Below are 21,342 nucleotides of genomic sequence, written 5' to 3' on the forward strand. Positions count from 1 at the left end.
GCACGGAAGTTCCACGTATGTGCCTATATCATGATAAATCCAGAATTGACTTTTCTATTAGCCGAAAGATTCCATTTGGAAGTCTCTGGAGCAGTCCAACTTCAACTTGAGATATCTTGGGCTCCCGAATTCCAAATTGGACGAAATATGGGTCTATTTTGGGTGATTTTTCGTAAGGAACACAACATTGAGGCCTATATAAGCATCCCATGCTCCACATTTTTTGAAGGACAGAATGAGAATTTAATTAATCCTTAAAAGGAATCCCAATCATCACACACTCTCTCTCCACCAAATTTTTAAGGGCATTATGGGAATTTGATTAGTGATAGATATCTTGTATATTCTCTCATCCTTGGAAAGTTGAAAAGTCAAAGATTGGACATAGCCTTGTTCACATTACTTGGAGAAGACGCCTACAAGAAAAATGAAACCCAAGAGTCAAATTGGAAAGCTCTATTTTTTAGAAAATAGCAGGTGTATTGAGCTAGGAACTTGTATCTTCTACTTTCCATTTTTTTTCTTTCTCTTGGCAACTAAGCTTTGATGTAAAAGGAAGGTGGGGCCCACTAAAAATCGTGGAGATCCTCCCTACGTCTCTCTCTCTTCCCCTCTCTTCCTTCTCCTTTCTCTATAAATACATAGGGGGTTAGGCCGTTTATGGTGTTCATTGCTATCAAAACTTGTCTTTTTCTTATTTTTGGCTTCTAGTTTTCTAGCTTTGCTTTTATGAATTTTATTTTCATGGTTGTAAATATTTTTATGCAAGTTTAATTCAAGGAGTGTTCTTCAATTGTGGTTGTGATCTCTTCAATATTTAGCTTCTAGTTTTTGTTTTAAGCTTTCTAGTTCTAGGTTTCTAATTCTTGTGAGAGGACTTAGAGATTTGGAAGAGAAAGGCATGTAAGTTAATTCAAGTTTTTGGGGCTTCATCAACTACATCCATCCAATGCTCATTCAATGCATTCAATTACAAGTCTGGTAGAAGGGAGTATCGATACTATTTTTTTTTGTCTTCCTTTTATTTTTATTCTCTCTAGTTCTTCCATTATCTTATTTTGTTCTCACTCTCATCCTCTCTATTTCTTCCATTCTATTAGGATTTTATTTTTTGTCTACTCTCACCCTCATGTCTTATGTTAGGTTCTTAGTTTAATAATTTTTATTTTATTTTTCAGATTTGGTAGATGCGAATTCAAGTTTGGTAGAGAAATCCTAATTAAGTTCAATCCGGTTCAAGCAATCTTCGGGTTTTATTTCTTATCTCTTGGATTTATTTTCTTTGTTTGTGTATGGATGTGGTGATTTTAATCCGTCAATCTCATAATCCGCATTAGTTTTTGATAAGTTAGATGATGAAAGGATTGGAAGTCAATTAGGTAGATGCATGTGTAGGACCGTTAATTTAGTTTAATCATCTTAATTTGGTTCACTTTCGCATTACTTTAAATGAGTAAGATAGAGTGACTTATCTCCTTGTGTTCGACCCGTAGCTATGATTGACCCATACGCTTGCGGTATTATTTCTTAAAAACAACAAGTAACAATAAGTTCGTCAAACATTTCTTTAGCAGAATCACACATACAAGTTCTATTATATTCTTTTTCTCTCAAAGCACATTGTATATACCTAATGGCTACATAGTTGAGTTGGACCTTTGCTTTTTCAGCAATAGTCCATTATTCTTTGGATTTGTGTATGACATTGGGTCAATTTTCATTGACCTCTCATGCATTAATATTATTTGCACACACAAAGTTTTTGAAGCGATTCTTCCAATAGAAAAATCATTTTCCATAAAAAAAAGGTTGTCTTGTAATGTTATATCCTTCAATCTTTCGATTGGTAGAGGATCCCATGGATTTTTTACTATTAATAAGATCAAGATAATAATCAAGGTCTTGGGCTCCCGCTCTGATACCAAATGTAAAATCACTTAGAGAGGGGTGAATAGGTGATGCTAGTATAAAATAAAATATTTTGCAAAAATATTGAGTTATTAACTAAACTTAAAGTAATTGCACAAATAACACACAGATTTTATAGTGGTTCGGCCCAAACTTACCTACATCCACTCTTCTCACCTTAGAGAGAATTCTATTAAAAATAATATTGAGAAAGAGTAAGAGAACTTGTACAAATCTTGATTCCGAGCAAGTGAACTCAACACTACTCTTGATTCCGAGCAAGAGGACTCAACCAATCTTGATTTCGAGCAAGAGGACTTAATTAACACATTAAACTACTAAGTAAAGGGTTACCTCAACCTTAGTAGGAATACATGCTACCTTCCACCTTTGGAGCTTGAAGCTAGATGACGTAGAGGAGCTTGAGTGTGTGAGCTTTGTGATGATTTGATGCTTGAAATCAATGAATGCTCACTTGTGGCTATGACACTTAGAACTTGTATTGAAGTCTCTTAATGATGGTGATTAGTATTAATTAGAGCTTAAACAAGTGCCAATTTGTTACACCCGCACCCGAAATATTTCCTAATACCCCGGGGCAATTTAGACCTTACCCAAAGGGTAATGCCATGGTGGCAATGGTCAACATTAATGACCTTAAACCTAGTATTTTATTATAGGTGTCCCCTTGAAGTCTTGGAAGTACGGGTCAAAGCCCCGCAGCTTTCCTTGAAGTTTGGGTCCTGACAACAGCACCGAAGTCACGATCGGATCTACTGCTGGTTAATCCGATCGATAATTCGCCCGTGCTATTACCTGTCCTTTTAGTTTATTTTCCTGTGGGACCCACATTCGTGTGTCTCGAACACTATAATCTGACCCTTGGACTAGATGGACCCTCACCCCTACCCTCCTATGGTTAGTTGGGCCATGAAAGTGGGCCCATAAGACTTAACTTAAAGAATTAATGAGTTTTATATTTAACTCAAAACCAAACAAAGCCTAAGGACTAAAAGGTCTTTTGAGACTTAAGGCTAAACCAAACATGTCCTAACTAACTAACTTGACCTAATGGGTAAAGACAAGGGCCAAACAAGACTTAAAGCCCAACCAAAACCCATTTAAACCTAGAGGCCACTAAGTGTTTGAGGGCACCTAACCAAATTGGCCCTAAGGCCCAACTTGAATTAAAATGGATTTTTGGAGATTTGGGCTGCTAACCAAATTGGCCCTAAGGCCCATTTGATTTTATAGCCAATAGGTTCTTTTTAGGTTTGAGATGTTGGGTTGGTTCAAGGACCATGGGTTTAATCTTGGCCCAATAGTTGGACCATGGCTTGTTGTAGGAAAAAAGGAATAAAGACAAGGGTAGTTTAGGAAGTTTACCTTTTATTGTTTATTTTAGCTTTAAGAGGGTAAATAGAGGAAGCTCTTAAGCTTTCCTTATTTCTCCCAATTGCTGAAACCGTAGAAGGGAGAAAGGAAGAGAAAAAAAGGAAGAAGAAGAAGAAGAAGAAGAAGGAGAAAGGGGGCTCACCTAGCCCTAGATCTTTGTTCTCCATTGGAGGTGAGTGATTTCCAACTCTCCCTCTCTATTTCTCTAATTTTTAGTTTAGGTTTTGAATTTTGGAGCTTGGGTTTGGCGGGCTTGGGTTCCACTTGGGACCCAATGCTTTTGTTGGGGAGATGATTGTAGTCCCTTTGGGATGCCTTTGCATACCCTTGCACCTCTCTTTGAAGTGCCATTCAACCCAAGCCATTCAACCTAGATTTTTCCCAAAAAACCCCAAGTTTGGGTTGAGGAATTGGATATAGACCATAGATGATTTAATGCATTGTGCCATTAGGATTATTGGGACCCTAATGAAGCTTGGAAGTCATCCCTATAAGTCCTTGAAGCCATTGGGGGCATTGGGGATCAATTTGGATGAAGTTCGGACTTGAAAAATCCATTCCTGCTGTGAGCAGACTAAGGACCAGACTCACTATCATGCATCCTCCCATGGATCTACCCCCTCGGGTGTGTCTCGGGTGTGTGTCAGGGTTCGAACGGATGCACGGACAGACTCACACAACAGAATCCGTTCGTGGATCCGCCCGCAGTTTATAACATGACCACTATTCATTATTTTGGCTATAACTTTGTCTATACACATCGTATCAATTCGGTCAACTTGCGTTGTAAAATAGACTCAAATGGATACATTTTCTATGAAGAAACTATGGACTCAATCCAAACAAAAGACCCTAAAAAGAGGGCCCAGACCCAGATGATATATTTTGATAGCAACTTAGGAACATGATTGTAATCTGGTGACCTCGTCCACATTGTGGTTGCTTGTGTAAGACTTAATGAATCTTATTGGGGGTTAATTACCACCTAAAGTGCCCCCTAAATGTATTAATTAATTGACCTATCGGGGTGCCAAGGTCTACCCTTGATGCTCTCAAAACCCCTTGCTGTCCTAAGGGACTTGTGACCTCATCCTAGAATTGGAAAAATCCTAAAGTGATTCCAAACCCGTGAACCCCAAGACTAATGCTTAGACTAGGCCTTGGTGGTCTTGTTGGACCTTGAAGTGGTCCTTTTAGGATCCTAAAAATCATAACACCTATAAGGGTGAAGATTGAAAGTGATTGACTTAGGAAGTTTGTGTTGTATTTTGTTAAACTTAGCAATAGTAACACTTGGAGAAAACCTTGGAGTTGGATCCAATCCCTTGAATCCTCTAAGTCCTATAAAGGACTATGTATTGTGGACCTCCAACGAGGGATTGGACTCACCTCCCTAACCCTGGGACCCTTGTGGTTCCATGAACGAAAGACTGAAGGTAGAAATCTTCTCAGATTTCAAAAGAATGGCAGCGGGGGAACGACCGGACTCACCTGGCTGACTCTGTTCCTTCATCCGCCCTTATTGTCTTGACCCAGACTTCAAATAAACTGTTGAGACCCTTCGTGGGACCCACCTATACACTTCTAACAATATTCTCATGCATCTTCAGACTTCATAACTGGTACGGGAGTATGTGCACCAAGGTAAACCTTATCGAACACATCGAACAACGAGCAAACGAACTGTGAGTGGGTTTTGGGTGATGTTTGGGCATGTTATATATATATATATATATATATATATATATATATATATATATATATATAACTATATAGATCATATAATTGTGTATGCTTGCATCCATACTTAACATGTTGCATTCTTGCATATAAACTATGTTGGATATGAATTGATGAATTATGAATATGTTGCTTTACTTTATTATATCGGGTTACAGTGTCAGATATGCTAGTGTCAGAACCCCCGAAATGCTTATGATATTCATTGCTTGCCATCCTGGTCTGTACGTGCTGTGCCCTGCTGGTATCCGGGTACTAGATGGAATGGGACGTTGATGCACCCGGAATACCTCTCGGGGTGATAGGATTTGCATGTAGTATATCTGTGGCTAGGATCTATGCTCCTTTATGCTACAACCCTTGCCAACAGGGGTTTAGGTGTTGGATAGTCGGAGCACCTGATGTCTGTGGAGGTGGGAGAGGCCAGGTCAGGGGTAGTAACGGCTATATGAGGTCTGCCACTTGGTGGTCATGATAGCTTCTACCGGCGTAGATCCCTTGTGATAATTGAGGTTTCACTGGGGCGATAGGATAAGTGACCCTCAGTGTCTCCCGAGTTATCGCAGTAGCATATACCATGACTTAGACTGTTTGTTAGGTGGAAAATATATTTAACATTTCATGCATCATGGACTATATGTGAATGTGTGTATGTGCACTCCCCTTCCCCTCATTGGCTCAGTGGAGCTTACCCCCATTACGCAACGATTTTGGACCTTGATCATGGCGTGTACTCGTGGACTGTGCCATTGGGGCACAATTATATCTTTTTATTTTGTTTATTATGAGCATTGTATATATTTAGTAGTATTCCTACTGTTTCAGTTTCTAGTTAATCATTTTGGGTTGAAATGTTAAACATTAAACTATCTATCACGTAGACTTGAATCTTTTGTATTTGTAACACTTCCGTTCATTTCTGATATTTTAGAATGGAATATTCCTTTACTTTCCGCGTTCTAATATTACTGTAATTTAATATTAGTGTAGGACTGTGCGTTGGCCACTGCATCGAGATCCTGGTAGTGGTTAGGATGTTGGTAAGCATCCTATCATACCCCATTTATAGTATTTTATCCTTTAATGGGATGGGGGTGTGACACTATTTATAGACTAGGTAATTCAATTTAATTAGGAATCTGTCTTAAGATCGGATTCAAAAGACAGAGCTAATCCAGTATACTGTTTCCCAATCTAGTATGCCGGATCACCAAATTACTTAAATTATAACCTTTGACTCAACGGTCAAATCCCAATGGTAATAATTGGATTCAGTATGCTGGATCAATGTCTGTAGTGACATTTTTGATCCGGTATGCCGGATTCAAATCCAGAGTATTTCGTTTGCTCTGTGTGACTTATATTTGTGGGATTAATGGGATTCAGTGTGCCATTTTCAGATCCGGTATATCGTATCAGCAGTTTTGCTTGAATACTGCTAGTCCTTTAAAGGATTGATATGGGGTCACTTCCAATTGGCATGGGCACATGGAATTGGGTTATTTTTAACCTCCTAGGGTCTTTCTTCATGTATGCATGCGTGTGCGTGCGATATATTGATTTAGACCTTAATACATCTTTTACAACTTTATTATAATTTCAACAATTCAAGAATACTTCAAGTCTTGGGTGCTTCGTGTCTTGGGTACTTCATAGCTTAACTTGAATTTCTTCCATGAATTATTGAAGTGCTTGTGTATATGGATTCTTGAACTTAGGTGCTCCCCCTCACTTGTTGCCATGCTCTTGTAAAGGGCTTCTAGAATAAGAGTTAGTACTCAAAGGTTTATTTGTTATCATCAAAACCATGATATGAAGGAGTGTCAGAGGTCCTTTCCTCAACAAGACTCTCTCTCTCTCCTTGTTTGACAGTTCTGTTTATGCTCAAAGTGCTTCTAATTGGTGAAGAAGTAGAATCTAATAGGGAATGATATAATTAATTACTTTATTTAATTTATGGATAATTATAATTAGCACCATATCCATTAATTAAATAAAGAATCAATTATTTTAGTAAATTCCAAATAACTTCCTACATGATAATTTATTATCATGTACAACCCTCCCACTAATCAACACCATCATTATGGAATCTAGGGCATGTATACTTACAGCCAAACCCCATTCCATAGTACATGTCCATATAAGAGTGTCTGTATATTTGATCGGGTCCCGTAAAACTCGATAAAACACTTTATTCAAAAAACTACATATTATCTATTATTTTATGTAAAATAGGTTTTACAAAAATCATTTCCAAAATGGCACTAGATCCAAATTCTGATCCGACCATACACAGACAACCTCAATCTTGGTGTTCCCCAATCGGGCATTGGTGACCATGTAGAGTAACTCCTTCACTCACAAAGTGTTCACGCATTCCCTGAACGCCGACTTTGACTCACTTGAGTCTCAGTCATTGATGAACCAAAGAATGTGATCACACTTTGCAGTGACAGGGTTCCCTCAGGTAAAAGGTGTCGGTGACACAAGTCTATCCCTTCCTACATCTGATAGTAATATATGAAGGAATCGACAAAGTAGATTCTTTGCCAATACACACATCAATCATGTGAGTACTCACATTCGTACCCTGACATCACATGTCTAGGCATACCCAATGCGACGACCATATGATAAGGGTGCCCAGCCCAAACCCCAGTCATGACTACCATTTTAAGTAAAACTTACGGACACATACATAATGCTCAAAATTTTTTTATCGCATGTGATAATATTAAACCAAAATGCATAAAGATTCAATACAAAGTAAAACCGGATTGAACCGGACCAAACTGGGTTTGATGGACACATAAATCTAACAATTGGTGTAATAGAACTATACATTAAATGTATGCCGTATATTTTTATTTTTTATAGAACTGCATACGATATGTAGTTGGGATGAGGATTAGTGAGTTGAGTTGAGTTCTTACATTATATCTAGTCTTCCACAATGATGGATCTCAAAGAATATTAAGATGCTACTGTTCTTGTGCAGTTGTGCTTCAATTATTTCAAAGTGGAGCATTGGTCCATTAACTAATATTCCTTATCTTTATATATCCTGTTAATTTGGAAACTTTTTAAAAAATATTACTAGTTCTCTCTTTTCAAATACTTTGACCTTTTTCCAAAAGGTAGCATTTCCCATACTTTTCTGTCATTCAATGCCAAAAGCCCAGGTTTCCAAGAAGTAGCTAGGTCAAGCAATGCTGGTGGAGAAATTCATTTAATCCCTGAAATCATCAAGTAATAGCTCAAACAATAGTGGTTCTATTATAGTGAATGAATTGATTCCTTAAAATTTGTGGGAAGTTCCACAGTATTGGGGAAAAACATTGTGTTCTTTAGGGAAACTTAGGAGTTGTTTTATAGTGACATTGTTATGCTCTCAAAGTTCAAAACACCAGCAGTAAGAAAGGGAGAAACATGGAAAAACTAAATAAATATTTGAAGAACTGTAGATGTTTAAGATATACTTGGTACTTATCCCTGTATGATTTCTATATTATTATGGGGACCTTGGCTTTTCCCCATGTTTTCCTTATTCATTGGTCTTCATATGTCTTGGGACTCTTTCTAATGTTTTTGTGCCTTTTTAGTAAATTTTTGGCAACTACTCAATCACAAAATTGGAAGAGTCAAATGAGGACAACTTAGCCTTATTCCAACTAAATGGGGTCAGCAACATGGATCCTTGCCCTCCAATCAGCTCTATTCAAGGTCATACTTGATTCAAGGGTTAAGCTATGCATATATTTCCTCACCACTTCTCTAAGGTCATTGTAGGTCTGTCCCTGGCTCTTTTAGTTCCTTCATTCTGAATGAAACCATTCCTCCATACTGGAGCATCCAAAGGCCTCTGTTGAACATGGCCATGCCACCTCAAACGACTTGGTTGTAGCTTATCATGTATCAGAGCTACTCCTAAACCAGCTCTTATATGATCATTCCTTACTTTATCCTTCCTAGTTTTACCACTCATCCATCTTAACATCCTCATCTCTGCTACATTGAGTTTTATCAATATGGTGTTTCTTAATTGCCCAACTTTCCACACCATACATCATAGCCGGTCGTATGTCTATCATATAAAATTTTCCTTTTAAGTTTTAAAGGAATACGACGATCACATAACACTCTAGACACACCTCTCCACTTCATCCATCCTATTTTAATTTTCTATGAAACATCATCCTCTATATCACCTTCTTTATTTATGATTGAGTCCAGATACCTAAAATAATCACTTCGCAGAATCTCCCTCTCATTAATTTCCACCACCTCATTATCCATCCTAGTGTAACCAAAGTTACACACCATTTACTCCATCTTTATTCTATTTATCTTAAAACCTTTTGATTCCAAGGTTGATCTCCATAACTCCAACTAGGCTTTAATCCCTGCTTTTGTCTCATCCGCCCAAAGACAATATCATCAGTAAAAAGCATACACCAAGAAATCTCATCTTAAATGTCTCTAGTTAAATCATCCGTGATAAGCGTAACCAAATAGGGTGTTAAAGCTGATCCTTTATGTAACTCAACTATAATTGGAAATTCACTACCTTGATCCCCCATAGTTCTTACACTTGTCACTGCACCATCATACATATCTTTAATTATGTCGACATATTTACTTGAATCACTTCTCTTCTGTAGGGACTTCGTCATAAGCTTTTTCTTGGCCAATAAAGACCATATGGAGATCCTTCTTCCAATCTCTAAATCTTTCCATGAGTCTCCTAAGAAAGTAAATAGTTTCTGTCGTGGATCTTCCTAGCATAAAACCAAATTGGTTCTCTGTAATAGTAATTTCTTGTCTTGGATGGGTATCAATAACCCCCTCCCATATTTCATAGTATGAGTGTATGACTCATTAGTTTTATGCCTCTATAGTTATTGCAGCTCTGAATATCACCTTTATTTTTGTAAATTGGAACCATGATGCTTCTCTTCCATTCATCTACCATTTTCCTTGTGTTCGTAATCTTATTAAACAACTTGGTTAGCCAAGATAAACCACAAATTCCTAAGCTCTTTCATACTTCTATTGGGACCTCATCTGGGCCTTGTACCTTGCCTATTTTCATCCTCTTTAAAGTTTCTTTTACTTCAAACACCCTAAATTTTTGTATATATGTGTGGTTGCTTGTGTTCCGGAACACTATTACTCGAAGTGTCTTCATTTAGTAGGATGCAAAAATAACCTTCCCTTCTCTTCTTAATGTCCTCATCCCTTGTTAGTATTTTACCATCTTCACTTTTAATACATCTAACATGGTCGAGATCTCTACTCTTCCTTTCCCTCAATTTAGCTATCTTATAGATAGCTTTTCCCCCTTCCTTTGTGCTCATATTGTTATAAAGATCTTCATATTACTTTGCCCTTGCTTTTCCACAATCATCTCAGCTTCATTAATGGCAAATATATACTTTTGTAGATCCTCTACATCCTTATTCCTTTACCATGTCTTAAAACTAGTTTTCTTAGTCTTAATGGCTACTTGAACCTCATCATCACACCACCAAGTCTCTCTAGAGGAATGGCATTTTCCTTTCGATTTGCCTAAGACATCTTTAACAACCTTCATTGTACAAACAATCATCTCAGTCATCTCATTCCATATCATATTAGTGTCTCTCTCAAAGTTCCACTTTCCTTGTTTGACCACTTCAATAGTAAATAATTTCAAAGTATCTCCTTTTATGATCCACCGCCTTATCCTAGGGCAATAAGCTCATCTTTCTTATGATTCTGTATGGTGATGCACATATATGGCCCAGCATATTTAAATAATCAATATATAGCACAGGGATAGAGTCGTGTGTTGACTTGTGGTGTTATCGTTTTTGTTACTTGAACATCAATAATGTTGCTTCTCTGCAGAGCTAAATATCTTTTCCCAATTCATTAGTCAGGGGAAAAGTTTACCAAGACACAAAACCATGAGGTATAGGTGGTGTTAACTCTACCAATGTACACCAGAGTGTTCATTAGTGGATATCAAGTTTTTGTTGTCACTGTTAGCAACTGTCTTGTGATCAGTTGTACATGTTTACATTTACTAGATGCTTTTGTTTTATAAATTTTTTGATTAGATGTATCCTCATTTTAGGAAAAACTAATGTAGAGCTGGATCACGAAGGGCATAGCCCCAGGCAGGATCTTCTTGAACAAAGTTTAATGCTAGTTTGGTCTTCAAAACTGGGCAACAATTGATGAACTTGTAGAATATATTCCTTAATCGATTGCAGAACCTATAGCATATCACACAATGAAATCAATTGAAATAGAAACATGAAGAAAATAGAAGATAGAGAATAAGGATAGGATTGGATTGAGTATCCCGCTCTCTCCTGGGTCTCTCATCCACTCATAGATACAGGCATCTCACCCTTCCCCACTGCATCTCACAGCATAGCAAGGTTTAACCAAAAGTCTCTTTTTTTTTCTTTCTCAAACTTGACTTGGCTGGTTATCAGCCTATTCCTTTATATATAAATCCAACTGATGACATCCTAGGTTCTGCTAGAAATATATCAAAACCAAAATCCAATTAAAATAAAACTCCTATTCCTAATCTAGAAAATAACTAAAATACTAAACCTCTAAAACCGCACGCAAGGCAACAACCCTTTTGCATTCAAAGTACTCCATGCAAGCTGTCATGACCCACCAAATCTGAGTAGATACCTCCTCTTTAGTCTTTACCGCATTAAAGGAAATAATCCAAAATTATCTCTAACTCTAATTACATATTTACATCAAATAAATGAATAATATATCCTAATTAGAAACAAAGACTAATCTGTCTAACAACCTTCCACGCAATAGCATTGGTCTTTAACAATAGCTGGCCATGGGGCCACAGGATCTGGTCAATTATCTCCAAACTAGCTGTTGATTGATATCCTCCCAAATAGGCAAGCTAGATAGTTAATCCTTGGACAGAATTCAACTGTAACTGGGTAGCACTCGATTATTGATATCTCCTTGAATTAGCAAACCAAGAACTATATTCTCCCCCCCAAATAAGGCTGGCCGATAGCTATCCTTGGGCAGAATATCGGCTGGGAAATTGGAATTAAATAATTCCAAGTAGGGGCCAGGTATGGACCTGGTTTGAAATCCAATTGATGTACCAATTCTGCATAAAAAACAGACTGTTTGTTGAATGTTTAATTAAATTGCCAATAAGCAATAGATTTGTGTTATTTAAAAGAAAAAATTACTTGGACACCCCCTACACTATGGCCATTTTGCTTACAATTACCAACGTTTGAAACAATTACTTGACACCCCCCGAAACCTGACGATGTTAGTGTAGGTCAAACAACGGTCCAGGGATCAAGCCATGGTTCCCTAGGGAAACCAATATACTACAAAATTAGGGTTTTGCATGCCTTGGGTTATCCCATGGTGTCCCATGGGTGCCCCATTAAATTTTAGGGTTTCCCATGGTCGCCCATGGGAACCCTGGTGCATCCCTATTAGGGTTTCTCCTTCCCTATTGCGTCCCATGAAATTAATTATCATAATAGGGACGGAGAAATTCATCTCTAGTCCATCACATGGCAAGAAGGATCCATCCCATACTCGAATGCGCAGCGGAATTAAATCGATTCGAGTTTCTTTCGCATCCCATAAATATTAATAATCAATAAACTGAAGGAATTAATAAAGAACTGCTAACCTGGTGAGCCTCAAGTGTTGCTCCTCCAATAGACAGTGGTTCTTCCTCCAGTGAGGGCTCCAAGCAAACAGATCTGAACCTCCAATGGTGCTACCAAGGTTCTACACGCCAATCCCAGATGCCCTCAAACTCCTCAGCATAGATCTAGGGTTTCACAAACCCTAACTCTCAAACACAGGTGAGAGAACCAAGAAGAAGAAGAGAGATCACAAGAGGGAGAGAGAGAAACCAAAAACGTAGGAGAGAGAGTGTCTGCTAAAAAATGTGGAGAGCTTCTCTCTTCTGCGTTTTATGGTCCCCTATTTATAATATTTTTATTTAATTAAATCCTAGTAGGATTTAATAGAGCCCCTGTGAGAGTCTGACTCTCTCTCTCTTTGTTTGGCAGTTCTGTTTAAACTCAAAGTGCTACATAGGTAAAGAAGCAGAATCTAATAGGGAAAGTATTAATTAGATTCTTTATTTAATTATTAATGGATAATTACAATTGGCACCAAATCCATTAATTAAATAAAGAGCCAATTAAATTAGCAAATTCTAAATAACTCCCTATATGATAACAATTTATCATATACAACCCCCCCACTAATCAACACCATCATTATGGAATCTAGGGCATGTACACATGTACTGCCAAACCCCAATCCATAGTACATGTCCATATACGAGCGTCTGTGCATCTGATCGGGTCCCACAAAACTCGATAAAATACTTTGTTCAAATAATTATAAATAATGTATCATTTTATTTAAAATTCATTTTTCCAAAACCATTTCCAAAATGGCACTGGATCCAGATTCTGATCCGACCATGCACAGACAGTCTCTATCTTGGTGTTCCCCAATCGGGTAGTGGTGACCGTGTTGGATAACTCCTTCACTCACAAAGTGTTCACGCATTCCCAGAACACCGGCTTTGACTCGCTTGAGTCTCAGTCATTGATGAACCAAAGAATGCGATCACACTTTGTAGTGACAGGGTTCCCTTAGGTACAGGGTGTTGGTGACACATGTCTATCCCTTCCTACATCTAGCAGTAATACATGAGGGAATCGACAAAGTAGATTCTTTGCCAATGCACACATCAAACATGTGAGCACTCGCATTCGTACCCTGACATCACTTGTCTAGGCATACCCAATGCGACGACCATATGATAAGGGTGCCCAACCCAAACCCTAGTCGTGACTACCATTTTAAGTATAACTTATAGACATATAATGCTCAAAAAGTTTATATCGCATGTGACAATATCAAACTAAAATGTATAAATATTCAATACAAAGGTGAACCGGGTTGAATCTGACCGAACCGGGTTTGATGGACACACACTTGTCCAACAGTTAGTCTGCTGTTAGAGTTTAAATGGAAATGTCTATTTTACCCTTATAACCTATTCAATAGAAAATAATGAAATTAAAATTACCTATTTACCCTTCTTCTTCTTCTTCCTACTGTAACCACACATCCTGCCACCCTGCACCCTGCTTTTCTTTTCCCCTAAGAACCCTTTTACAATGTGTGAACCCCAAGCTGAAGCAGATTTGAGTTTCGATGGGTTGTTAACGACTTTAATGTTAGCCCTCACCACCTGATTTTGATTAGCAAACTTGCATAGCTTTGGTCGGCTCTCTAATGGGTTCTCTTCTCTCATTTTGGACCAAATATTTTACTTCAAAAGACACAAACTCAAGCCACCTAGAATAGGCTAGCTAAATGTATCTAGAGAATGGAGGATTTCAATAGTGATGCTCATAAAAAACTTTTCAATCAATCAAAGCAGACACTGTAGAAGATAACTCTATTTTCTAGTGCTCTGAGGTCTAAAAAATTTTTGCAACTACTCCAGTTCACTCAGAGGAAACCACCTATGCGAGGTTGATCACTTCTTCCCCAGCCAATGAAGAACCCAACAAGTTCTGCCAAAAAAACAACTTCCTATACTAATCCTCTCACCAAAACAACATGGATTCACCCCAAATGTAATCTTTTGAGAAATGAGGGAAAGGGTACTTAAAATTGGGATTTAGTCCTCAACGTAGACGAAAAAATAGAGGAAAAACAATCCATAGAAGCTGAAATGAGAAGACACCCTAGTACTACTGGTACAACTCTGTTCTTCATTGCAGCTCTTATGCTCTAGAAAAAACCCAAATGAACAAAATGTTATAAATCTGGGTTTTGAGAATTGGGAACACTGAGATTCAAGGAGACATTGTCACATTGATGGGTTCATGAAAAGGACTAATGACCATCTTAGATTTATGTTTCTCTATACTCTGCAGCTCTGCAGGTGAATTTAAAGAAACCTCATTCTTACCCTAAACATCTGTAAAGACTCTGCTTTTTTCTAAAATCGATTAGGGTTAATCAAGCATTTGCTTTTTTCTGAAATTGATTAGGGTTTGAATCTAAAATCGGTGGGTTGCAAGAAGAAGAAGGATTTGGGTTATTTTGATTTGAAATTTTTTTAAAAACAGAGAAAATTTTTTGAAATCGATTAGGGTTTCTGAAATCGGTGATTTGCAGGAAGAAGAATGAGGAAGAGGGTAAAAGGGTCACTTCACTACCCTTTAAGGGTAGTTTAGGCATTACAAAAAAAATTAACTGATGACATTATCACTAAACTAACGAACAAGACCTACTTGAAAGAAATGGTAAACTACAGGGGGTGTTCAAGTAATTGTTTGAAACGTTGGAGAGAATAAGTAATTAGGCCATAGTCTAGGGGGTGTCCAAGTAATTTTCTCTATTTAAAATTGTTTTACATAAGTTTGATTAGGATCTAAATTCTAGGTTTAAGGATCATAAATGAAATTCCAGTTTAATTCATTTATTTATTTTGGTTCTCACCTTACAATTCTGATTTACTGAAAATAGTGTTAATTTAATGCATAAAATTGGTAAGTAGACATATACCTAAATTCGAGCTTTATAGATCATAAATGAAATTCCAGTTTTATTCATTAATTTATTTTGGTGCTCACTTTACAAATATGATTTACTGAAAATAGTTTTAATGTAATGCATAAAATTGACAAGTAGAAATGTATTTGTGCCCATTTAATGCTAAATCTATTGAAGGAGGAATTATATAAGAAAATAAAAGAAAGCTAAAATGTAGTTGGACTGCTGCAATCTAGTTAAGATTGCAAATCTTCAATCATAGTGAGTATAGGAGACTGCATCTCTGAATACCAACACATCTTCCAATGGTGCCTAAAAGAAGTGCGGAGGGAGGGGAAGGGAAATGGAAAGGCAAAATACAAGTAGTTTTTTTGCCTTCCCCCTATTTTGATGTTAAGAGATTTTCAACTAAAATGAGGGTTCTGGTTGAAATGTATTGCACTTTGTGATATAAAATGAAAATGTTGAGGTAGTTTCTGATTGATTGCAAAAAAATTGTAATTCTATGATTCAAGTTAGATCCTCACCCAAACTGCATGAGGTTGGCTACAACGATCATGTCCTTCTATTTCCACGCGGTCTAGGGCCATTTCTTATGTTTATAATCACTTTTGTCCTCCCTCACTACACTTCTAACTGATTTTTGACCTTCCCATTGTCTGTTTGCCTTAAACTTTCAGCAAATGATGATGCAAACCCAAGAAGGTAAGCAAGCCAAGATCGAATCTGGAAGAGGATTCTGATATGAATCTGTTTTGAGTGGGTTATGGGTAAGTATGATGGAGGTTGATGGAGTGTGGTTGCAGGAATGGATGATGGAGATGATGAGGATGATGATAGTTGAAGATGAAGATATATATATAGGTGGCAGCCTAGAGTCCCACTATTGCCCAACCGTCGGAGTCCCACCGATGTCGCGATTGAAGGAGTTCCACCTTGGTCCCACTTGAGTCTCACAAGCAAAAATTCTCAAAGAGTAGTTTGTTTTCAATTCATGGTTGCCTTTGAGAGCAGCCAGGACTTGCATTATATAGAGATGGAAATCTTGAGTACATCACAATAACATTAAGAAACTCTTAGAATTCCAAAACCCCTTTGGAATTCCCCATACATTGATAACAATTTCTAGACATGGAAAACTACGTACCCCCAAGACCTAGAAAGCTATTCCCAAGACATAGGAACTACTAACCAGACTTTGAAAACTGATAATGGAAGGCACTTACTGCTGCCTTGGAATTCAAAAACGCAAATACTAAAAACTAGGAGATACTCTAGTACCTATTAGACTTCTACCTAGAAATATGAAAGGACTCTTAAATAAACCTAGGAAATATGAAAATAAGCTACTACTAAGCCTAATCCCGTATGCCTTCCTTGTACCCACATTTTAGGTCCACTAAAGTGGCCCATTACACAAAAAACATAAGGAATCAAGGGTCCAATGCAAACATAACCCCGCCCAAGGCTTATTTCCAATAAATAAGCTCATTATGTGACTTATCTGCATCAAATGACTTATTTTGTGCAGTCATGGTTGTACATTAAAGAACCATCTTATCGACTTAACACATATTGTCACATATGGTGCAACCTTTAAAAGTTCTTTCAGATGCTTTAATTCCTGATTCTGTTCTCTCTAGTTTAGTCACTAGTCTATCTTGATATCTGCATCTCAGCTGCACTCGTTTTGTATGTGTTGTTTCTTAGCGGCCCAAAATTTTGCTTAATTCTGATTCTGGGAGTATTATTCATAAAATGAAATGTGGATAGTAAATATCATTCATACTTAGAAGTATCGCATCACTAAGTTCTGGTTCCTTTCTGGCTTATTTATTTATGGGAAAAAGAACTTTGTCCGGGAGTGTGGCCTACGCCAACACTTCCATGAGTCTATCTCTCTCCTCCCTATTTGAAAAGACAGTTCTGACCCCTTGTTTCAAGGAGGAGAGAGATAGACACTACGCCAGCACTCCCGGACAGAAAACTGCTTCCCTTTATTTATTTATTAAATTTTTTTTTTTTTGGGGGGGGGGGGGGGGAGGGCAGTATACCATCACCTTGTTTTTGAATTTTATATGCTTATATAACAATTAGCAGATCCTTTTCATTGGAGCAATATTTTTTATTTGGCATTTAATGTCTTGATGGTCTTCTGATCAGGAAACATCTATACAGTTGGTAGTAATTGGTGAGGATGGGGTTGTACAGTCTATTTGTGAACAGGCTGTGTTTGGAACAATTAAGGATCTTGCAGTTGTGAGCTGGAATGAAAAGTTCCATGCACCAATTCCACAGGTCTGTTTGTTTTTTTTTTTTTTTTTTTACACTTCCAACTTTCCAGAACAATAGATTTATTATGAAGCATTTTGTATTACCAAGTATTTGTTGTTGATAAATAAATGGGTACAGGTGTTATCATGTTATTAGATGTTTCTAGCTAGTTATGTCTCTTTGAAGAGAGATTAAACAAAAGTAGTCAAAAGAGAGATCAGAATTTCAACTGTTTAAGTTGACTTAATTTTGGTGAGTGCTTCTTGCTTTTGTAGACACAGGGAAGAGATCTTCTGGTGATTCTTTCTGAGTCTGGGAAGCTCTCTTTTCTTACATTTTGCAATGAAATGCACAGGTAAAATATTTATGTTTTTAATAGCTCTCGCTCACTCTAGGGTTTTGTAAAATCACCCCAGTGGGTGAGAGATTTGATATAGTTCACCAACTTCCATAGTGCAGAAATGCCATAGAGGATCCTGTACTGTTAACGTTATGGATGAGTATTGACTCATTCATACACGTTTATAATGTTGTGTATGGTTGTCAATTAGTGTAAACTACATATTAGGATAGTTAGGATTCATTCTTATTCTTTCCTTTCTTATGGAGTAAATCACTCCCTATTGAGTATATTTATTTTGTTCATTCTCAATGGAATATACTGAATTATCACCATACGAAACTTAACATAGTATCAGCCTAAGACTCGATCATGAGCTTTTCTCATGGCTCCGGCGATCTCTAATCCTACTTCCCCTTATTTTCTTCATAATTTTGACCATCCCGGAACACCGTTGGTCACTCAGCTTCTCAACGGCAACAATTTTCCTACATGGAGTCGCACCATTACCATGGCTCTCCAAGCCAAAAATAAAGTTTGCTTCATCGATGGTTCCCTCCCACAGCCTGCTGATGACTCTGATGACCTTCTGGCTTGGAGGCACTGCTACTCCATGGTCACCTCATGGTTGATCCATTCAAGTATCCCTTCTATTGCTGACAGCATCCTATGGACTACCAATGCTCATGCCATTTGGGAAAACCTCTCTGCCTGCTTCTCTCAACAGAATGCCCCCCGTATCTTTGAGATACGGTGTTCTATCTCCAATCTTTCGCAAGGTACTGATTCGATTTCCAAGTACTATACTACCTTAAAGGCTCTCTGCAATGAACTCTTTGCCTACCGTTCACTTCCCACATGCACTTGTGACGCCATGACTACACTCCATTCTTTTGTGGAGACTGATGCATTGATCGACTTCCTCCAAGGCCTCAATGACTCGTTCTCGACGGTTTGTAGCCAAATCCTTCTGATGGATCCCTTACCCACCATGGCCAAGGCCTATTCCTTGCTCCTTCAAGAGGAACACCAGCGCTCTCTGCAGACCGCGTGCTCCCCTGCTCTGGACTAGGTTGCCATGGCCGCTCAACATTCTTCTTCCCACCCAGAATGACCATGGTATCACTATAATTTTTGCAACATTGATGGACATTCTAACTCACATTGTTTCAAACAACATGGGTACTCGGCCAGTTGGACCCCTCGCTCTGCTATTGGGAACAAATCTGCTACTCGTTCTGCTGCTCCTGCTCGTGCTCCACCTGTTCGCTCTACTGCCCATCTCACACAGTCATCAGATCAGGCTTCTATCACCCCACGCCTTCCCTCACCGCCGACCAGCTTAGCAGCTCTTGTCTCACTTTCCTACTGGTACTCCCCATCCACTAGCCCATGTTGCAGGTACAGCCATACTTGCCTTACCTTCCTACTCTTTTTGGATTGTTGATACCGGTGCCACCGATCATATGGTTTCAGATTTAACATTCTTTTCTTCCTCCACCCCCTCCCCCTCTACCATTCGGCTCCCAAATGGGTCCTCTGCCCCTGTTACTCATATTGGAACTGTTCCCCTATTTCCCCATTTGCATCTCACTAATGTCTTACATGTTCCCTCTTTCCAATACAACCTTTTATCTGTTAGCAAACTAACCTCCACTTCCAATTGTATTCTTACTTGTATGTTTGATTCTTGTCTTTTTCAGGACCGACGGACAAAGATGATTTTTGCGACGGGTAAGCGGCATGGTGGTTTATACTTCTTGGACTCCTCGGTTTCACTGGCTTCTGCCACCACCTCTCCCCAGTTTGATCTTTGGCATTGGAGACTTGGTCATCCGTCTCCCTCTATTTTTTCACATTTAAAATAATTAGATGATTCTATTTCTTTTTATCTTAAACATATATGCACTGTTTGTCCCCTTGCAAAGCAAACACGTTTACCGTTTTCATCTAGCATGATATCTACTTCATCTTGTTTGGATTTAATATATGTTGATGTTTGGGGCCCTTATCATACCCCCACCCACTCTAGAGCACGTTCATTTTTAACTATTGTCGATGATTATACTCGCACAATGTGGGTGTTTCTCATGAACCACAAATCTGAAGTGAACTTTTTAATTTGTTCCTTTTTTTCTCATGGCTAAAACTCAATTTGGTGCTTCCATTCATAAAATACGCTCTGACAATGCACGGGAATTTTTTAACAATGACACTTTTCAGTTTTTTTCCACACTTGGGGTGCTCCAAGAATCTAGTTGTGTTTATACTCCCCAATAGAATGGTGTTGTGGAGAATAAACATCGCCATCTATTGGCTATTTGCCGTGCTCTTCGTTATCAGGGTAGCCTCCCTTTAGAATTTTGGGATGATTAAGTTCTCACTGCATGTTATCTAATCTACCGGTTACCCACCCCTGTGCTTCGTGGGCGTCCCCATGAACTTTTATTTCACAAAAGTCCTACCTTTTCCCACCTCAAGGTGTTTGGTTGTCTCTGTTTTGGGCGTAATACTACAATCTGCCATAAATTTGATCACCGAGCCTTGCCTGAAATTTTTATTGGGTACCCTCATGGTCAAAAGGGTTACAAAATCTACGACCTCACCTCAAAAAAATCATACGTTTCATGGGATGTGGTTTTTCACGAATCGATATTTCCTTTTCAACTACAACCCAACCCTCCTCCGTTTTGCCATTACCCCTATATGATCATGAAGATACCCCTCCACCTCCTATTTCTAATGACCCTACACCTCCTATTCCTGATGACTCTCCACCTCCCGCCCCTCTGGCTACCACCCACGCCACCCCTTCCACCCGCCCTACCTGCCTCACCAAACAACCGAGCTACTTGAAGGATTATTACCTATCTCTTGCCTAAGCAACGTCATCTTCAACAGTCGGTTCAGGTACGGTTCACCCTCTAGCTAATTCTTTATGCTATCACCAATTTTTTGACACTCACATGTCTTTTCTCACTGCTCTAACCGCTACCTCTGAGCCAACCTTTTGCAGACACCATGAAATACCCTCAATGGTGTGCTGCCATGGAATCTGAAATTCATGCTCTCACTACTAA

The 21,342-nt window shown here is 38.4% G+C and overlaps 1 long non-coding RNA gene across 1 annotated transcript; it reads left to right on the forward strand.

The window, feature by feature from the left end:
* The first annotated feature begins 786 nt into the window (after positions 1 to 786).
* LOC122665052 lies at positions 787 to 18,344 on the forward strand. Its single transcript, XR_006333423.1, has 4 exons — positions 787 to 798; positions 8,224 to 8,228; positions 17,812 to 17,946; positions 18,198 to 18,344. It is a non-coding gene; the product is annotated as an uncharacterized LOC122665052 (long non-coding RNA).
* Positions 18,345 to 21,342: the final 2,998 nt, after the last annotated feature.

This window comes from Telopea speciosissima, chromosome 6, assembly GCF_018873765.1.
Source record: "Telopea speciosissima isolate NSW1024214 ecotype Mountain lineage chromosome 6, Tspe_v1, whole genome shotgun sequence".
Lineage (NCBI taxonomy): Eukaryota > Viridiplantae > Streptophyta > Magnoliopsida > Proteales > Proteaceae > Telopea > Telopea speciosissima.